Below are 21113 nucleotides of genomic sequence, written 5' to 3'. Positions count from 1 at the left end.
ACTCTGAACATCTTATAAATTATCTTTAAAATGTTTCCTTTTTCGTGAAGGGAAGAATAAGTATTTGTAAACAAATGCAAAAATTTCTTTAACTAAATGAAAGAACAGTTAGTTAACCTTGTTGTGATTAGCAGAGAGGATAGCTGCAGACACTATAAAATCACTCAGCAACAAGATTTGACAAAACGTTAAAGATGGCTCTATTTTTCCTGTTTCATACAGGAAAATATTAAGGCCCTGGGAATTGAAGTACTTTTCCCAACAGTGGAGTAAATGTCAGAGTCAAGGCTGTGTTTTACATCTCGGTTTCCCCACACATCCCACCCTATGGTTCTGTTGTGCTGTTCCTTTGTGTGACTCCTCAAAACCTGGTTAAAGGTGATACCGTATCAAATTGTATTAACTCAGTAGCACAAAACACCAGGGAATTGATTTATAAGAGTATTAACCTTGTGGCATTACTGAAGACCCATCTGATTAGTAGTTATCGAGTAGTCACCCTGGCTAAATATATGGGTTTGATTTTTAATTTTGAAAATGAAAAATATTTTAAAATCTATGTCTTACATCCATATCCCCAGGAAATTTTAATCAAGTTTTAAAACTTCTAAATTTAGATAAACTCATGTTTTTTGTTGTTTTAATTTTCACTCAATGAAAATAGAAAAAAACTAATTGGATAGAACAGCACAGCAGAAGCATTACTTATCGCCAAAAATGGGATGCAACAAGACTGAAGAAGAAAATGCAGGACAGTGCTTAAAAAAGCAGTCTAATGAAAAGTGGGGTCTCCTCAGGGTGTCCTTAGGTAGACATTGCAGCAGAACTGCAAAGTTTTCTTTAGAAGGCTAGGGAAGAGAGGAGGAAACAGAGAAGGGGCAAGAGTGGAAAATAGAATGAGGCTCAGAATACCAAGCGTTAGTGCTGTCCCTATCACCTTCCTCACTTGATCACTGGGTGATCTTGGGCAAGTTTCTTCCTTTCCCTCAGCTCATTTCCTCATCTGGAAGGTAAGTCACTAGACAAGATAGTCTTTGATGTTCATTGTAACTCTAACTGATCTTCCCCAAGCAAATAGCTGGGAAAGACACTGTGCCCACAATATGCAAGACACAAGGTTTACAAGCAAAGAACAAATCAAAACAAAAGATGTTTTAAAACCCCTAATGTCACTTGAATTCTTACAAATAAGCAATGGTACATCATACTTTTACAAAGTCCTTCTGTGATTTCATTTTTAAAATCATTTCAAGTTTTATTTTACTTCATATTAAGATAATGGGAGATAAAGTGTTACATGGGTTCATGCAGGAATATATGTAAGAGACACAAAAATCCACAATAGGTAATTGTTATGTTAGTAGTTCCCTTTACTGAGGGGGAGCAGACAAAAGAATGTTAGAAAAAGCTTCATAAAGTGGATTATATAGAATGTGCTTTAAAAGAGTTTGGTATTTTATTGAGTGGGAAAGAGAAATACGAGGAGTTATTGTTCAAGGGTTAAAGCTATGCAAAATGAGTCAATTACAGAGATAGGCTCTAAAACATAGTACCTATAGTTATTACTGAGGTATTTTGTATTTAACAATTTGTTAAGAAGGTCGATCTTAGGGGTTCTGACAACAACAACAACAACAATAAAGGGACATAGGAAACATTTGGAGGTGATGGATATATTATTACCTGGATATTGGTTGTGGTAACAAGAGTAATATCTATGTGCAAATTTGCCAAACTGTATGCATTAATTACGTACAGTGTTTGTATAACAATTTTACTTCAGTTCCTACTATATTACCTGGCAAACAATACTTTATACTTAAAGTAAGAGCAATGATTATTGCATGTGCATGTTGAAAATAATAAAGAAAGCAGGTGACAGTAAGACATCCTGAGTCTTTTGGAAATAAATAGCATTCACCTGCTTTCTCATCCATTGAGATATCACCAGATTTATGTACTTGTGTGTCCCTGGAAGTTTCTTGTGGGAGATTTAGTTATTCTCTTTTCGTTAGGCTCTACTAACCAAGAACAAATCACAGACTCAGACAGCATCATAAAAAGGCCCAGACCCACGATGTCCAGAGACTCCAGGCTCAACCCACATTGATGCTGGCCCTTCAACCATGAGACTCCATTTGCTTCTTCTTATTCTCCTTCTTTTTTCAATTCTTTTATCCCCAGGTAAGTTGGTAGCTGATTACTACAAGGTTCTGCAGATTAGAAGGCTATATCCCTGGCCAGACAAGATCCTAGAATCAGTCCTGTGGGTTCAAGAACCTAATATTTACAGCTTCACTAGGACAATAATAGGGAAAAATAGAAAAGAGACTCATTTAGCAGTAGTTCCTGTTGATAAGATTCCATCCATGTTTTTTGAACTAGTGAGTGGATATAATAATGGATGCTGCTGAAATTCAATCCTGTCAGATCAAACTGCCTACATATAAATTTCCATGTCCCACCAAGGCATCTCAAGATACAAAGTAAGAATACAACAGAATGTGACCTCAATGAGATGTCTTTGTGGGACCTCGAAATTTATATGCAGGCAGTTAGATCTGACAGGATTGAATTTCAGCAGCATTTATTATTATATTTGCAGAGGTTGCAGTGAGACAAGATCGCGCCATTGCACTCCAGCCTAGGCGACAGAGTGAGACTCCAGAGAGAGAGAGAGAGAGAGAGAGAAAGGAAGGAAGGGAGGGAGGGAGAGAGGAAGGAAGGAAGGAAGGAAGGAAGGAAGGAAGGAAGGAAGGAAGGAAGGAAGGAAGGAAGGAAGGAGAGAAAGAAAGAAAGAGAAAGAAAGAAAAGAAAAGAAAAGAAAGAAAGAAAGAAAGAAAGAAAGAAAGAAAGAAAGAAAGAAAGAAAGAAAGAAAGAAAGAAAGCAAGCAAGCATTAGTGAGGGAGAGTGAGTGAGAGTGAGTGTGTTTGGGCCCCTACTGATGATGCTAAACTATCACAAGCCCACACTCAGCCTTTCAACATTTGCTGGAGATTCACTTGTTTCCTTGTTATCTCCACCAAGGGCAGCTTCCTCCTGCTTCTGCTGCTGCAACTCAGCTAGGCACAAAGCATCTGTGGATCCGTTCTTTTTTCAGCAGGGCTTCATCACTCTGAATTTAAGTTAATTAGCTTTTTTTGAGACCTCAGTTCTGTGTTTTAAAATGAAATCTATGATCTATAGATTATCCAGCTTATTCTCTTTGTCAGGGCAAGAGCATTTTTCTATAACTTTCTAAATTCTTTTTTTTTTTTTTTTTTTTTTTGAGACTGAGTCTGGCTCTGTCGCCCAGGCTGGAGTGCAGTGGCCGGATCTCAGCTCACTGCAAGCTCCGCCTCCCGGGTTTACGCCATTCTCCTGCCTCAGCCTCCGGAGTAGCTGGGACCACAGGCGCCCGCCACCTCGCCCGCCTAGTTTTTTGTATTTTTTAGTAGAGACGGGGTTTCACCGTGTTAGCCAGGATGGTCTCGATCTCCTGACCTTGTGATCCGCCCGTCTCGGCCTCCCAAAGTGCTGGGATTACAGGCTTGAGCCACCGCGCCCGGCTAACTTTCTAAATTCTAAACAAAAGTAAAAGTTCACTTCTTTTCAGAATCCCCACGTGTCAGAAAGTGTTCCTATTATCATCAGTTTAGTGATATTTATGGAATACCAAGTTGACTCTAATATCAGCTTTTGGGTTAAATTCTTTCTTTCTGATATGTAGCCTTTGAAATTTTATTTGCTGCAGATCTCTTGGTAGTGAACAATTTTCATTTTTATCTGTCAATTTCATATTGTGATTTTTGATCTTGAAAGACCGCATTACTGAGTACCCAATTCTGTATTAACAGTTATTTGCTCTCAACATTTGTTGATACTAGTTTACTCATTTTTAGTTTTTGCTTTACTATAATAATCAGATAAATATTATTTCATTATAAATTATCCTTTTTTTCAATGTTTGTATGGTCTGGTGTTTGGTTTTAATGTTTTATAATTTAACTAAAGTGAGTTTATTTTTATATCATCTGTTAGAAATATATTCTTTGAATCAATGGATTTATACCTTTTCTTAATTTCTTTTTGAGAATCTCTTGAAATGGTGAATCCTTTTACACTTCTCTCCCCCCATATTTGAATTAAATAAATGTTAGACCTTGTGTTTCCATGTTACATTCTGGGTATATCATTTAAACATTTTTTTTCTTCACTAGTTATCCTCTTACCTGTGTCTAATATATCATTAATAACTTGCATTTATTTTTAAATTTTTTTTTTGGAGATGGAGTCTCGCTCTGTTGTCCAGGCTGGAGTGCAGTGGTGCGATCTTGGCTCACTGCAACCTCCACCTCCCGGGTTCAAGCGATTCTTCTATCTCAGCCTCCTGAGTAGCTGGGACTACAGGCACCTGCCACCATGCTTGGCTAATTTTTATATATATATTTTTTAGTAGAGACAAGATTTCACCATCTTGGGCATGCTGGTCTTGAACTCCTGACCTCGTGATCCACCCATCTTGGCCTCCCAAAATGCTGGGATTACAGGCACGAGCCACCACGCCCAGCCAGACCTGCCCGTTTTTTCTATCATCTATATTGTTTTACTATTGTTTTTACATCTTTGTAATAGTAGATTGTTTCTTTAAACAATTGATACATACCTGCTTAATTATTTCTCCACATTGACGATTTCAATACATCTAGTTTTAAAGGGTTTAGATATGCTATTCATTTCATTAACTTTTATTCATGGTGTCTTGCTTACCTGATCATTTTTAATACTGAACTCATTGTTCATCCTTAACCTGACATCATTTTATGGTCTGAAATGAGAATGCTATTATCCAGACTTCCTCTGTGAAGCTGACTCAATGCTTTAACTCAATATAGAAGTTTCAGCATTAACAAACTGGAACTTCTGATGGCCCAAGAGTCAGTAGTACCATCATTAGCATTACTGATCATAGCAGATCTTCCCAGAAGATCTGGGAAACCCTCACCCCCTCCATCAGCTATCCAATACAAAGTGCCCACTGCTCAAGCTCCAGTTCACAGACTATTTTTGTGTTTGAAAGAGGAGATATTTTAAGAACTTGCCTAACCATTTTCAGGGATAGAAATGTTTCAAAGACAACCTCTACTATATATATGTTCTATAGCAGCAGTCACTTGAGAGCAGCTCACTTGCAGTCATGGCCAAAAGCCTAAATCTTTCTTTCATTCTAGTCACACCTATTTTGTATCTTTTGGGGATATCTCAGATTCAGATGCATTCATAGTATTCTATGATTTGCGACACTACTATAGATTCTTCAAAATGTTACAACATTCCAATGGTATGTTGGGAGGTATAGAAGGAGAGGAAAAACAATGGGCTCAAATCTCCTCTGACTTCTCTTCTTACAATATGTTTCATTGTTCAAAACTTTTAGAACTATATTAATACAGCATTGCCAGTGGGCATTCTTCTTTTCCTTCTGACTTTAATAGGATTGAAGGAAGTGTTTTGCTATGAAATTGCTATATGGGTTGTATTCAGATAAATTTTGACTTTATAAAGCCAATATTCTCCTCATTATTTTTAAATGCTTACCAGGATTCACAGTATTATTTTCAGTTCTCCCTGTTTAAAGGCATATTTAAATAACTTGATGACTTGGGTATAGTATATATGTTACTGTGCTACAGAAACAGAAAAACCACCACCATATTATATTCTAAGATACTTGGTACACCAATTGCACCATCTTTTTTTCATCTAAGACATTCAATTCTTCCACAGGTGGGAGCACATGAATTAGCATCATTTACTACTCGTAGCTTTCACTACAGACTTTCAGACTTATGGTGCCTAAAAGAAATAGAATACTTCTAGCTGGGTTTAAAAGCTACAAATAAACATAGAAAATATACACTATTTTGAAAGTATCACTTGAGTGTTATGCATGTATTTCAATATTATATTGCTAATTTTAATTGTTCAAAGTTAAAGAGCTTAAACCTCCCCCTCATGCATTCCTGAATCACCCATTATTCCCACACATACATTGTTCGATACAGCATAAACCTAAGTAAATAAAGATGTGGCAAAATGAAAAAAATAAAATAACATTATACCATTCTCATCTGTGAATGGCATCAGTAGACAGATGTGAATAAAAGTAATGTGATTATAATTTTAAAAATCATATTTAATAGGATCCATTTATTATTAAATGAACATTAGGCTACTTAATGAATAATAAATCTTTGACACAAGGAAAACTCTTAATGCAGAGTGAGACCAAAATGAAAGTAATAACTGTTTTTCTCCTAACCCTTGCTTTAGTTGGTCTTTCCACCAGACTGTCACTTTAAGGATATTATAATAGCACAAAGCCACCAGCTTTACCATTAGAGAGATCTTCATTAAATTATCTTTGTTGTAATAAAGGTTATCTGGAGGAAATACTGGTCTGGACACAATAATAAATGTCAAGCTTTCTAATATTTTCCACTTTTAGACACAAATTGAAAGGATCATTTATAATGTCAAAAATATACTTTTTTCTAACTAATCTATCCTATGACTAAGACGTTATTAGCAATTAAAGTAGATAGAGCAAATCTAAATGTGGAGAGAAAAAGTAATTTCCACTTGTTTGAACAGATGAAAGCACGAATAAATTGAAAGCCTGAAATATTAGCTTGGGGGAATAAAATCACTCGGGGGAGCAAAAGCAGGATATACCAGCCCTTAACTCTACACTTCCCCCAAGAAAAAATTTATAGATAGCTATGTACAAACCAAAATAGCGCTGGGAGGGTTCAAGGGACCACTTAAGAAACTATAGCAACACAGTGAAGCCAAAAAAAAAAAAAAAAAAGAGAGAGAGAGAGAGAGTGAAAGAAAAAACAAACAAACAAACAAACAAAAAAAAACGAATAGCCATATAGAAAAAACAACTCCTGAAATCAGCATACCTGAGACAGCAGAAACATCTTTTTTGGCTAGGAACGAAAAAAGCAGAAAGGGACTATCAGTATCAGCCACAAGGTGGAACCACTATGGCCCTCAGTAACCCTCTCTGGCAGAAGACACTGGCATTTTTGCCCTGCAGTAAGCAACAGCCATTTCTGAGAGAAAATCCAGAGGAAAAGATGAAGATGTACCATCCCCTCCCACATCCCTTTTCCCCCCACCAAAAATACCGTGACTGTTGTGCCAAACCAGGATCGGAACTACTACCTTTCTTAATCTGCATGTGTCTTCTCTGACAAATGAGCAGCAACCATTTCAAAAGCTCCCACATAGAAATGCTCATACTAAATTTATTCTGTTACTTAAGAGTGTTTATGGATTTACATTCCATTTGTGGACTATCTCACTGGATCTTCTTTCCTGCAGTAAGAGGTGGTTTGGGTGCTGCTGAAGGTCATTGTCTCAATTTGTCTGGTGTTTGCAGAAGAGATGTCTGCAAAGTAGTAGAAGATCAAATTGGTGCCTGCCGAAGAAGGATGAAGTGCTGTAGAGCATGGTGGATTTTAATGCCAATTCCAACACCACTTATCATGTCAGATTATCAAGAACCCCTTAAACCTAAGTTGAAATGAAACTGATGTAAAATAAAAATACATCAAAAGTGAAGTTATATTTGCATCTAAGAATATTGAAGTATACATATTAAGTACTTCCATCTTGATAACCATCTTGTGTTTTCACTTATCAACATAAATGAATAAATACTAATTTCAAATATACCCAATACTATTTCTTTGTGAGTCATTAACAGATCTTAACAAAACCTTTAAAAATGAGAAAACTGTTACCTTTGTTTTCCAAGATGGTGGATTGAAGGCATTGTTAGCCTGCCTCTTGCACTTGGAAAGACAAAATGGTGTGTAGAGATTCACACTGAACTTTCTTTCAAGAAGCAACACAGGAACTTAACAGGAAAATTGAAATAAGCCACAGACCATTTGAAAGAAGCAGCAGGATGCAGCTTACACCATAAGCTAGGCAGAAAATTTTGAGTTTCCAGGGTGTGAGAGGGGGATAAACTGACTCTAAGATATACACTTCCATTGGGAAACCTATCAATCTAGGCCATGGGGGAAGGCCTTAATCGTACTCAGGGCTGGAGTTGATTCAGTGAAGAGTGACGAGTATATGAGGAGTGGCATTGGGATGTGCTTTGAGTCTCCAGCACGTTCCCAGTTTCTGGCAGGATGGAGGGAAGCCATTTCTGATTCTACCTCAGAGAGGACCTCCCAGAAGTCTGCCAGCTAACTCAAATGGTGGTCACAGGTTGAGAGAACCTCCCAACTGAAATGTTTGATATAATTTTCTGTGGGGACAAACTCCCCAGGCCAGAACTGAGAGGTGAGTGGGACGTGTGATGCAGCAGCAAGCACAGGAGCTGGATGCCCCTGCTCTGCAGGTGGATCAGGAGGGGTTTGGCCTGAAGGCTGCAGTTACTGTCTCAATAGGAGAGGCTTATGGTATGGGTCAGTTTTGAGCTCTGAGTTTAGACTTCTTGAAACTTAGCTAACTACTCCCAGTGGAACACTGTGGGTGTGAGACCTGCCTCGCCAAGGATGTGGGAGCTGGATGGGGCTTACTGCCAAGCTGCTACTCCCCATTCTTCATATGGACTCTCCTTGTACAGAGGCAGAGGCAGCTTCACTTCTCTCTGGAAAATTACCCCAGTGGCCTAAGAACTGCCTTCCAATTCCCACTGGAGCCACTGCTTGTCCCACACGTAGAGAGCCAGAGCATCACTTTACCTGACCTAGTTCCCACTTGGTTTTGCTCAACCACCTACCCTGGTAGATTAACACAAATAACAGAAGAAACTTTTAGAAGCCCTTTGGCTCTACTCGTTCCCTGAGACACCAGAGTACCTCCCATGGGTAACATAAGGCAAGTCCAAATCTCACCACTACCACCACAGCTGGCAGTCTTTTGCAAGCACCACCTCCTGGCTGAAGGCCAACTGACACAGTCCATTAGAGCATCTTGAATTCAGAACATACAATGTCATGACAGGCCGGGGAGCCTCCTCTGCCCTAATTTGGCTCTCTATCACACATTCTCTCTCTCTCACACACACACACACACACACACGTCACACACACACATCAACCTACTGGCAAACCGAGGTAAACACACACACACACACACACACACACACACACACACACACCTGCTCAATTCAGGCCATTATCCCTGATGAACATCGATGCAAAAATTCTCAATAAAATACTGGCAAACCGAATCCAGCAGCACATCAAAAAGCTTATCCACCACGATCAAGTGGGCTGCATCTTTGGGGTGAAAGGCTGATTCAACATACACAAATCAATAAATGTAATTGATCACATAAACAGAACCAAAGGCAAACACCAGACAATTATTTTGATACACGCAAAAATGCCTCTGATAAAATTCAACATCCCTTCCTGTTAAAAACTCTCAATAAACTACGTATTGATGGAACATACCTTAAAATAATAAGAGCTATTTCATACAGCCAATATCATAAAGAATAGGCAAAAGCTGGAAGCATTCCATTTGAAAACCGGTACAAGACAAGGAAGCCCTCTGTAACCACTTCTATTCAACATAGTATTGGAAGTTCTTGCCAGGGCAATCAGGCAATAGAAAGAAATAAAGGATATTCCAATAGGAAGAGAGAAAGTCAACTTGTCTCTGTTTGCAGATGACATGACTTCCTATTTAGAAAACCCCATCATCTCAACTGAAAAACTTCTTGAACTGATAAGCAACTTCACCAAGGTCTCAAGATACAAAATCATTGTGCAAAAATCACAAGCATTCCATTACACCAACAATAGTCAAGCAGAGAGCCAAATCAACAATGAACTCCCATTCACAATTGCTACAAAGAGAGTAAAATACCTAGGAATACAACTAGGAGTACAACGGATGTGAAGGACCTCTTCAAGGACAACTGCAAACCACTGCTCAAGGTAATAAGAGAGGACACAGACGAATGGAAAAACATTCCATCCTCATGAATAGGAAGAATCAATATTGTGAAAATGGCCATACTGCCCAAACATTATAGATTCAATGCTATACCCATCAAAATACCGTTGACATTTTTCACAGAATTAGAAAGAACTATTTGAAATGTCATATGGAATCAAAGAATACCCCATATAGCCAAGACAATCATAAACAAAAATAACAAAGCTGGAGGCATTACGCTAACTTCAAACTGTACTAGAAGGCTACGGTACCAAAACAGCAGGCTACTGTTGCCAAAACAGACATATAGACCAATGGAGCAGAGCAAAGACCTCAGAAATAACACCACACATCTATGACCACCTGATCTTTGACAAACCTGACAAAAACAAGCAAGGGAGAAAGGATCTCCTATTCAGTAAATGATGCTGGGAAAACTGGCTTGCACCTTATACAATAATTAACTCAAGCTGGATTAAAGATTTAAATGTAAAATCCAAAACCATAAAAACCCTAGAAGAAAACCTAGGCAATATCATTCAGGCCACAGGCAAGGACAAAGATTTCATGACAAAAATGTCAAAAGCAATTGCAACAAAAGCCAAAATTGGCAAATCGGATCTAATTAAACTAAAGACCTTCTGCACAGCAAAGAAACTATCATCAGCATGAGCAATCAACCTACAGGATGGGAGAAAATTATTGCAACCTACACATCGGACAAAGGTCTAACAACAAAAATTGACAAGGAACTTAAACATATTTACAAGCAAAAAAAACAAACAAGCCCATCAAAAGTGAGCAAAGGATATGAACAGAAACTTATCAAAAGAAGACATTTATCTAACCAACAAATATATTTTTTAACAGCTCAACAATACTGATCATCAGAGAAGTGAAAATCAAAACTACAATGAGATACCATCTCACACCCATCAGAATGGTGATTATTAAAAAGTTAAGAAACAATAGATGCTGGTGAGGCAGAGAAGAAAGAGGAACGCTTTTACACTGTTGGGGAAACTGTTAATTAGTTCAGCCATTGCGGAAGACAGTATGGTGATTCCTCAAGGATCTAGAACCAGAAACACCATTTGACCCAGTAATCCCATTAGTGGCTATATACCCAAAGGAATAGAAATCATTCCACTATAAAGACACATGCACATGTAAGTTTATTGCAGCACTATATACAATAGCAAAGACATGAAACCAACCCAAATGCGCTTCAGTGCTAGACTGGATAAAGAAAATGTGGTACCTATACACCATAAAATACTATGCAGTCATAAAAAGGAATGAGATCATGTCTTTTGCAGGCACATGGATGAAGCCATCATACTGAGCAAACTAACACAGTAACAAAAAAATCAAACACGGCATGTTCTCACTAATAAGTGAAAGTTGAACATTAAGAAAACAAGGACACAGTGAGGGGAACAACACACAATACGGCCCGCTGGGGACTGGGGGTGAGGGAAGAGAACTTAGAGGATGAGTCAATAGGTGCAACAAACCATCATGGCAAAGGATACCTATATAACAAACCTGTACGTTCTGCACATGTATCCCGTATTTTTTAAATTTAAAAACAGGAAATACTTATGTACATACATACATACATACATACATACATACATACATACATACACACACACATTCTTCCCGGATCTTCATTCCTGGTAAGCCAAGGAACCTGGAGAAACACCAGAATTCTGTCCCTCTGAAAATGCAGGACAGGTCTACCTTCATCAGCAAAAAATTTTGGACCAAATGTGGTAACTGCAGGTCCACCCCACAATGAGTAACTGAAAATTGAGGCAGTATTTCAGATCCAAAAAAACGGATGAAGCAATTCGTGACACATTTGGGTTGTTTTTGCCTTTTCCTACTATGAAGAATGCTAGTAGGAAGAAGGAAGAACGGTGTACAAATATCTGTTTGATTCTCTGCTTTCAGAATCCTTTGCTTGTTTGTGTGTTTGTTTGTTCTTTCCTGAGACAGGACATCACTCCAGTCAGCCAGGCTTTTCCAGTCTGTAATTTTTGTTCTTTCCTTTTGTCAAGTTTTAGAAGATTTTATTTAATTTCTATTGAATTTTAAGGCATTTTTAGATGTGTATTAAAACATTATCTCACATGCTGTGTGTTACATTTCATTTATTTTCATCGTCCCTTTTTTATTTTATTATTTTATTTTATTATAGTTTATATTCTAGGGAATATATGCACAAAGTGCAGGTTTGTTACATATGTATACACGTGCCATGTTGGTGTGCTGCACCCATTAACTCGTCATATACATTAGGCGTATCTCCTAATGCTATCCTTCCCTCCTCCCCGCACCCCACAACAGGCCCTGGTGTGTGATATTCCCCTTCCTGTGTCCAGGTGTTCTCATTGTTCAATTCCCATCCATGAGTGAGAACATGTGGTGTTTGGTTTTCTGTTCTTGCAGTAGTTTGCTGAGAATGATGGTTTCCAGCTGCATCCATGTCCCTACAAAGGACATGAACTCATCCTCTTTTATGGCTGCATAGTACTCCCTGGTGTATATGCGCCACATTTTCTTAATCCAGTCTATCATTGATGAGCATTTGGGTTGGTTCCAAGTCTTTACTGTTGTGAATAGTGATGCAATAAACATATGTGTGCATGTCTTTATAGCAGCATGATTTATAATCCTTTGGGGATACAGCCAGTAATGGGATGTCTGGGTCAAATGGTATTTCTAGTTCTAGATCCTTAAGGAATCGCCATGCTGTTTTCCACAATGGTTGAACTAGTTGATAGTTGACAGTTCTACCAACAGTGTAAAAGTGTTCCTATTTCCCCACATCCTCTCCAGCACCTGTTGTTTCCTGACTTTTTAATGATCACCATTCTAACTGGTGTGAGACGGTATCTCATTGTGGTCTTGATTTGCATTTCTTTGATGGCTAGTGATGATGAGCATTTTTTCATCTGTCTGTTGACTGCATAAATGTCTTCTTTTGAGAAGTGTCTGTTCATATCCTTTGCCCACTTTTTGATGGGATTGTTTTTGTTTTTGTTTTTTTTCTTGTAAATTTCTTTGAGTTCTTTGTAGGTTCTGGATATTAGCCCTTTGTCAGATGAGTAGATTGCAAAAATTTTCTCCCATTCTGTAGGTTGCCTGTTTATTCTGATGGTAGTTTCTTCTGCTGTGCAGAAGCTCTTTAGTTTAATTAGATCCCATTTGTCAATTTTGGCTTTTGTTGCCATTGCTTTTGGTGTTGTAGACATGAAGTCCTTGCCCGTGCTTGTGTCCTGAATGGTATTGCCTAGGTTTTCTTCTAGGGTTTTTATGGTTTTAGGTCTAACATTTAAGTCTCTAATGCATCTTGAATTAATTTTTGTATAAGGTGTAAGGAAAGGATACAGTTTCAGCTTTCTACTTATGGCTAGCCACTTTTCCCAGCAGTATTTATTAAATAGGGAATCCTTTCTCCATTTCTTGTTTTTGTCAGGTTTGTCAAAGATCAGATAGTTGTAGAAGTGTGGTATTATTTCTGAGGGCTCTGTTCTGTTCCATTGGTCTATAGCTCTGTTTTGGTACCAGTACCATGCTGTTTTAGTTACTGTAGCCTTGTAGTATAGTTTGAAGTCAGGTAGTGTGATGCCTCCAGCTTTGTTCTTTTGACTTAGGATTGTCTTGGCAATGCGGGCTCTTTTTTGGTTCCATATGAACTTTAAAGTAGTTTTTTCCAATTCTGTGAAGAAAGTCACTGGTAGCTTAATGGGGATGGCATTGAATCTATAAATTACCTTGCACAGTATGGCCATTTTCACTATATTGATTCTTGATTCTTCCTATCCATGAGCATGGAATGTATGGAATGTTCTCCCATTTGTTTCTGTCCTCTTTTATTTCATTCAGCAGTGGTTTGTAGTTCTCCTTGAAGAGGTCCTTCACATCCCTTGTAAGTTAGATTCCTAGATATTTTATTCTCTTTGAAGCAATTGTGAATGGTAGTTCACTTATGATTTGGTTCTCTGTTTGTCTGTCATTGGTGTATAAGAATGCTTGTGATTTTTGCAAATTGATTTTGTATCCTGAGACTTTGCTGAAGTTGCTTATCAGCTTAAGGAGATTTTGGGCTGAGAGGATGAGGTTTTCTAAATATACAATCATGTCATCTGCAAACAGGGACAATTTGACTTCCTCTTTTCCTAATTGAATACCCTTTATTTCTTTCTCTTTCCTGGTTGCCCCGGCCAGAAGTTCAACACTATGTTGAATAGGAGTGGTGAAAGAGGGCATCCCTGTCTTGTGCTAGCTTTCAAGGGGAATGCTTCCAGTTTTTGCCTATTCAATATGATATAGGCTGTGGGTTTGTCATAAATAGCTCTTATTATTTTGAGATATGTTCCATCAATTCTGAATTTATTAAGTTTTTAGCATGAAGAGCTGTTGAATTTTGTCAAAGGCCTTTTCTGCATCCATTGAGATAATAATGTGGTTTTTGTCTTTGGTTCTGTTTATATGCTGGATTACGTTTATTGATTTGTGTATGTTGAACCAGTCTTGCATCCCAGGGATGAAGCCCACTTGATCATGGTGGATAAGCTTTTTGAAGTGCTGTGGATTTGGTTTACCAGTATTTTATTGAGGATTTTTGCATGGATGTTCATCAGGGATATTGGTCTAAAATTCTCTTTTTTGTTGTTGTGTCTCTGCCAGGCTTTGGTATCAGGATGGTGTTGGCCTTATAAAATGAGTTAGGGAGGATTCCCTCTTTTTCTATTGATTAGAATAGTTTCAGAAGGAATGGTACCAGCTCCTCCTTGTACCTCTGGTAGAATTCGTCTATGAATCTTTCTGGTCCTGGACTTTTTTGTTGGTAGGCTATTAATTATTGCCTCAATTTCAGAGCCTGTTATTGGTCTATTCAGGGATTCAACTTCTTCCTGGTTTAGTCTTGGGAGAATGTATGTGTCCAGGAATTTATCCATTTACTCTAGGTTTTCTAGCTTATTTATGTAGAGGTGTTTTTAATATTCTCTGATGGTACTTTGTATTTCTGTGGGGTCAGTGGTGATATCCCCTTTATCATTTTTTATTGCATCTATTTGATTCTTCTCTCTTTTCTTCTTTATTAGTCTTGCTAGCTGCCTATCAATTTTGTTAATCTTTTCAAAAAATCAGCTTCTGGTTTCATTGACTTTTTGAAGGGTTTTTTGTGTCTCCGTCTCCTTCAGTTCTGCTCTGATCTTAGTTATTTCTTACCTTCTGCTAGCTTTTGAATGTGTTTGCTCTTGCTTCTCTAGTTCTTTTAGTTGTGATATTAGGATGTCAATTTTAGATCTTTCCTGCTTTCTCTTGTGAGAATTTAGTGCTATAAATTTCCCTCTACACACTGCTTTAAATGTGTTCAGAGATTCTGGTATGATGTATCTTTGTTCTCATTGGTTTCAAAGAACATCTTTATTTCTGCCTTCATTTCGTTATGTAACCAGTAGTCATTCAGGAGCAGGGTGTTTAGTTTCCATTTAGTTGAGCAGTTTTGATTGAGTTTCTTAATCCTGAGTTCTTGTTTGATTGCACTGTGGTCTGAGAGACAGTTTGTTATAGTTTCTGTTCTTTTATATTTCCTGAGGAGTGCTTTACTTCCAACTATGTGGTCAATTTTGGAATAAGTGCGATATGGTGTTGAGAAGAATGTATATTCTGTTGGTTTGGGGTGGAGAGTTCTGTAGATGTCTATTAGGTCTGCTTGGTGCAGAGCTGGGTTCAATTCCTGTATATCCTTAACTTTCTGTCTCGTTGATCTGTCTAATGTTGACAGTGGGGTATTAAAGTCTCCCATTATCATTGTGTGGGAGTCTAAGTCTCTTTGTAAGTCTCTAAGGACTTGCTTTATGAATCTGGGTGCTCCTGAATTGGGTGTATATATATTTTGGATAGTTAGCTCTTCCTGTTGAATTGATCCCTTTACGATTGTGTAATGGCCTTCTTTGTCTCTTTTGATCTTTCTTGGTTTAAACTCTGTTTTATCAGCGACTAGGATTGCAACCCCTGCCATTTTTTGTTTTCCATTTGCTTGATAGATCTTCCTCCATCCCTTTATTTTGAGCCTATGTGTGTCTCTGCACGTGAGATGGGTCTCCTGAATACAGCAAACTGGTGGGTCTTGTCACCACCAGGCCTGCCCTATAAGAGCTCCTGACTCTTTATCCAACTTGCCAGTCTGTGTCTTTTAATTGGAACATTTAGCCCATTTACATTTAGGTTAATATTGTTACATGTGAACTTGATCCTGTCATTATGATGTTGGCTGGTTATTTTGCTCATTAGTTGATGCAGTTTCTTCCTAGCATCGACGGTCTTTACATTTTGGCATGTTTTTGCAGTGGCTGGTATGGGTTGTTCATTTCCATGTTTAGTGCTTCCTTCAGGAGCTCTTGTAGGGCAGGCCTGGTGGTGACAAAATCTCTCAGCGTTCGCTTGTCTGTAAGGATTTTATTTCTCCCTCACTTATGAAACTTAATTTGGCTGGATATGAAATTCTGGGTTGAAAATTCTTTTCTTTAAGAATGTTGAATATTGCCCCACCCCTCCCTTCTGGCTTGTAGAGTTTCTGCCGAGAAATCCACTGTTAGTCTAATGGGCTTCCCTTTTTTTTTTTTTTTTTTTTTTTGAGACGGAGTCTCGCTCTGTAGCCCAGGATGGAGTGCAGTGGCCGGATCTCAGCTCACTGCAAGCTCCACCTCCCGGGTTCACGCCATTCTCCGGCCTCAGCCTCCCGAGTAGCTGGGACTACAGGCACCCGCCACCTCGCCCGGCTAGTTTTTTGTATTTCTTTTTTTTTTTTTTTTTTTTTGAGACGGAGTCTCGCTGTGTCACCCAGGCTGGAGTGCAGTGGCGCGATCTCAGCTCACTGCAAGCTCCGCCTCCCGGGTTCACGCCATTTTCCCCCCTCAGCCTCCGAGTAGCTGGGACTACAGGCGCCCGCCACAACGCCCAGCTAGTTTTTTGTATTTTTAGTAGAGACGGGGTTTCATCATGTTAGCCAGGATGGTCTCGATCTCCTGACCTCGTGATCCACCCGCCTCGGCCTCCCAAAGTGCTGGGATTACAGGCTTGAGCCACCGTGCCCGGCAGTTTTTTGTATTTCTTAGTAGAGACGGGGTTTCACCGTGTTTTCCAGGATGGTCTTGATCTCCTGACCTCGTGATCCACCCGTCTCGGCCTCCCAAAGTGCTGGGATTACAGGCTTGAGCCACCGCGCCCGGCCATGGGCTTCCCTTTGTGGGTAACCCGACCTTTCTTTCTGGCTGCCCTTAACATTTTTTCCTTCATTTCAACTTTGGTGAATCTGACAATTATGTGTCTTGGAGTTGCTCTTCTAGAGGAGTATCTTTGTGGCGTTCTCTGTATTTCCTGAATTTGAATGTCAGCCTGCCTTGCTAGGTTGGGGGAGTTCTCCTGGATGATATCCTGCAGAATGTTTTCCAACTTGGTTCCATTCTCCCCCTCACTTTCAGGTACACAAATCAGACGTAGATTTTTCCTTTTCCCATATTCCCATATTTCTTGGAGGCTTTGTTCATTTCTTTTTACTCTTTTTTCTCTAAACTTCTCTTCTCACTTCATTTTATTCATTTGATCTTCAATCACTGACGCCCTTTCTTCCAGTTGACCGAGTCGGTTACTGAAGCTTGCGCATTTGTCATGTAGTTCTTGTGTCATGGTTTTCAGCTCTCTCAGGTCATTTAAGGACTTCTTTACATTGGTTATTCTAGTTAGCCATTCAGGAAATCTTTTTCCAAGGTTTTTAGCTTCTTTGCTATGGGTTCGAACTTCCTCCTTTAGCTCGGAGAAGTTTGATGGTCTGAAGCCTTCTTCTGTCAACTCGTCAAAGTCATTCTCTGTTCAGCTTTGTTCCATTGCTGGAGAGGAGCTGCATTCCTTTGGAGGGGGAGTGTTGCTCAGATTTTTAGAATTTTCAGTTTTTCTGCACTTCTTTTTCCCCATCTTTGTGGTTTTATCTACCTTTGGTCTTTGATGATGTTGATGTACAGATGGGGTTTTGGTGTGGATGTCCTTTCTGTTTGTTTGTTAGCTTTCTTTCTAATAGTCATGACCCTCAGCTACAGGTCTGTTGGAGTTTGCTCAAGGTCCACTCCAGACCCTGTTTGCCTAGGTGGCAGCAGTGGAGGCTGCAGAAGAGTGAATATTGCTGAACAGCAAATGTTTCTGCCTGATTATTCCTCTGGAAGCTTCGTCTCAGAGGGGTACCCGGTTGTGTGAGATGTGAGGTGTCAATCTTACCCTAGTGGGGGTGTCTCCCAGTTAGGCTACTCCAGGGTCAGGGACCCACTTGAGCAGACAGTCTGTCTGTTCTCAGATCTCAAACACCATGCTGGGAGAACCACTACTCTCTTCAAAGCTGTCAGACAGGGACATTTAAATCTGCAGAGGTTTCTGCTGCCTTTTGTTTGGCTATGCCCTCTCCCCAGAGGTGGAGTCTACAGAGACAGGCAGGCCTCTTTGAGCTGTGGTGGGCTCCACCCAGTTTGAGCTTCCCCTCCACTTTGTTTACCTACTCAAGCCTCAGCAATGGCAAGCGCCCCTCCTCCAGCCTTGCAGCCTCCTTGCAGTTAGATCTTGGACTACTGTGCTAGCAATGAGGGAGGCTCTGTGGGCGTGGGACTCTCCAAGCCAGATGCGGGATATAATCTCCTGGTGTGACATTTGCTGAGACCCTTGATAAAGGACAGTGTTAGCGTGGGAGTAACCCAATTTTCCAGGTGCTGCGTATCACGGTTTCCCTTGGCTAGGAAAGGGAATTCCCTTCCCCCTTGCACTTCCTGGGTGAGGTGATGCCTCGCCCTGCTTCGGTTGTTGCTCTGTGTGCTGCATTCACTGTCCTGCCCCCACTGTCCAACAAGCCCCAGTGAGATGAACCCGGTACCTCAGTTGGAAATGCAGAAATCACCCGTCTCCTGTGTTGCTCACGCTGGGAGCTGGAGGCTGGATCTGTTCCTATTCGGCCATCTTGGAACTGCCTCTCATCGCTCCTTTAATGAACAAAAGGTTTTAGCTTAGATATCTTCCTGTTTGTCAAGTTTTCTGATTTTGACTTTTCAAAATATGCTGTCATATACAAGAAACCCTTGGATATAAAATTCCATGAATATTTCTCTTTTCTTGCAGTCATCACTTCGGTGGATGTCATCAATTAATCTCTGGGTTATAGCATGTTTTCTTGAAAGTGTTCTGAAGTCTATTTTGGGCATTGAGAATTTCATCAAACTTAAGTGAATATTTCTACAAATTGAACGCATAGTCCCTTTTGATGCTTTATTATTTGCATATATTGCTTCCACAAGACCATTTCATGCAAAGACTTGTCATGTCCCCACAGCCAGATCATTGCAACATGATATAGAATCAATTGGTCAAAAATGGGAAGGTTATCTCTGGAATGTCTATTTGACTCCATTGATCTCTCCATTTTAATTAAGACACAATATGCTGTGTTAATTACATAACATCGCTGCACATTCTCAAATCAGAAAGTGTAGTTCCAACTTCTTGTCGTTCAATCGCGGAAAGAATGATCTTATCTCCCAGATGCACATGCTTGGAAGTACTTCTCAACACACACACACACTCTCACATCCAGACACAAAGATACAAATACACACACAGACACAAACTGTTTAATACGTACACAATTGTTAACTGGCATTGTTTTACATGAAATAAGGCAAATGTGTAGCCACTGTCCTAACTCAGTTCCACTCCTATCATATTTGCCCATAACACTGATTAGTAAATCTGATTCAACTGTTCTATAATCACAATTTAAGCTGTGTCCATTAAATTCCCTGAGGAATGCAAAAGGATACAACCTAAGACACAAAACTTAATTGACTGCTGATATTTCATTGTTAAATTGGGTAATTGATGGGTAAATGTAGTGGAACCGGTGGGTGGGCATTAGTTATATAAGGGGTGAAGCAGCAAGATACTTCATTATTAAAAGGTGTTTGAAAGAAATTGAAACACAGGAGTGTGTGTATTCAGCTGAAATAATATTAGAAAACCCGGAAATAAATCTCACTTAGGGTGTTAAAAAATTGCATTAGGGGAGATTCTGGGTCAATCGTCCAACTGTGCAAACTGGATCTTGGAAGCAGGATCCCTTTCCTGCAATGAGACTTGTTTATTGGTGGTGGTGTTTCAGTGGAAACGATTTTAGAGAATGGCCCCTTCCTTTTGTATATCTGCTGATTAGATTTCATGGCTGATTAGATTTCATGGGAAATCTGGGGTTTTAAACTCTATTTAAATGTTAACATAATTCATTCAAATGACAAAAAATCAACAGGTTCTTTGATGTGGAATCATCACAGATCCCTTTCTTCTTAGGTACAGTTATTAAAGTTGACCTACCCGAGTGAAACAATTATGGAGAATGGCCCCTTCCTTTAGTGTATTTGCCGATTAGATTTAATGGTACATTTATCATTAGGTATAGTGATCAAAGTCGACCTACCCAAGAGTAGAGATGTCCAGGACAGAACTCAGGACTCTGTAGAATCACAGAATCTTGGATGCAACACTGTTCAAGCACATAAATATGCTCATTCAGAGTGTTTCGGTGTGACATGTGTGTGAATTGCAGTGTAATGAGCATGACACGCAGACAGGTTATCAAGTGGACTCACCTCAAAATCAGTTATAGGCATTACAGAACACTGATGCCAAGTTCCCGGATCCAGAGGAAAGAAACTCCAGCATCCTGTGTAAAGCCACGGCATCTGGATTTCTCATGCTTCCGGGGATCATGCTCCTGAAAATAGTGACTCCTTCCTCCTTGTGGAGCATCTTTGTCAGCAGCGCTCATTTCTTCTTCCAGGACTCTGTCCAACAGAAAGGGGAAGCCTTCTGATAGAGCACACCTGACCCATGAAAAGAAAAGGGAAAGAAAGGAGGCCAAAGGTCACACTCTCCCCATTCCACCATCCTCCCTAAAATCATCCTGATTTCATGGGCCCTGAGACCGGGGATGCTTCTGTACACCTCGAGGCCTTGCCACCTGGCCTAAATTCTATTCTCTTTCTCATTATCTGAAAATTTTTAAGAAAATCCCTAGAGCCAGGATCTTTATTCCTAGTAAGCCAAA

General features: G+C 39.5%; 1 long non-coding RNA gene across 2 annotated transcripts in view; it reads right to left on the bottom strand.

Annotated features, from left to right (window-relative positions):
• Nucleotides 1-7252: 7252 nt before the first annotated feature.
• Nucleotides 7253-21113, bottom strand: part of LOC139361208 (uncharacterized) — a 33988-nt gene continuing 20127 nt past the window's right edge. Inside the window, exon 3 of one of the 2 annotated variants that reach the window (XR_011618772.1) lies at nucleotides 7253-7469. This is a non-coding gene — a long non-coding RNA (uncharacterized lncRNA). Of the gene's footprint in view, nucleotides 7470-20660; nucleotides 20890-21113 lie in introns of those variants that run through there. The other variant, XR_011618773.1, reaches the window with a different exon arrangement.

This window comes from Macaca nemestrina, unplaced genomic scaffold, assembly GCF_043159975.1.
Source record: "Macaca nemestrina isolate mMacNem1 unplaced genomic scaffold, mMacNem.hap1 Scaffold_102, whole genome shotgun sequence".
Taxonomy (NCBI): Eukaryota; Metazoa; Chordata; class Mammalia; order Primates; family Cercopithecidae; genus Macaca; species Macaca nemestrina.
The sequence above is the reverse complement of the archived record's forward strand: the minus strand, read 5'-3'. Positions and strand labels throughout refer to the sequence as shown.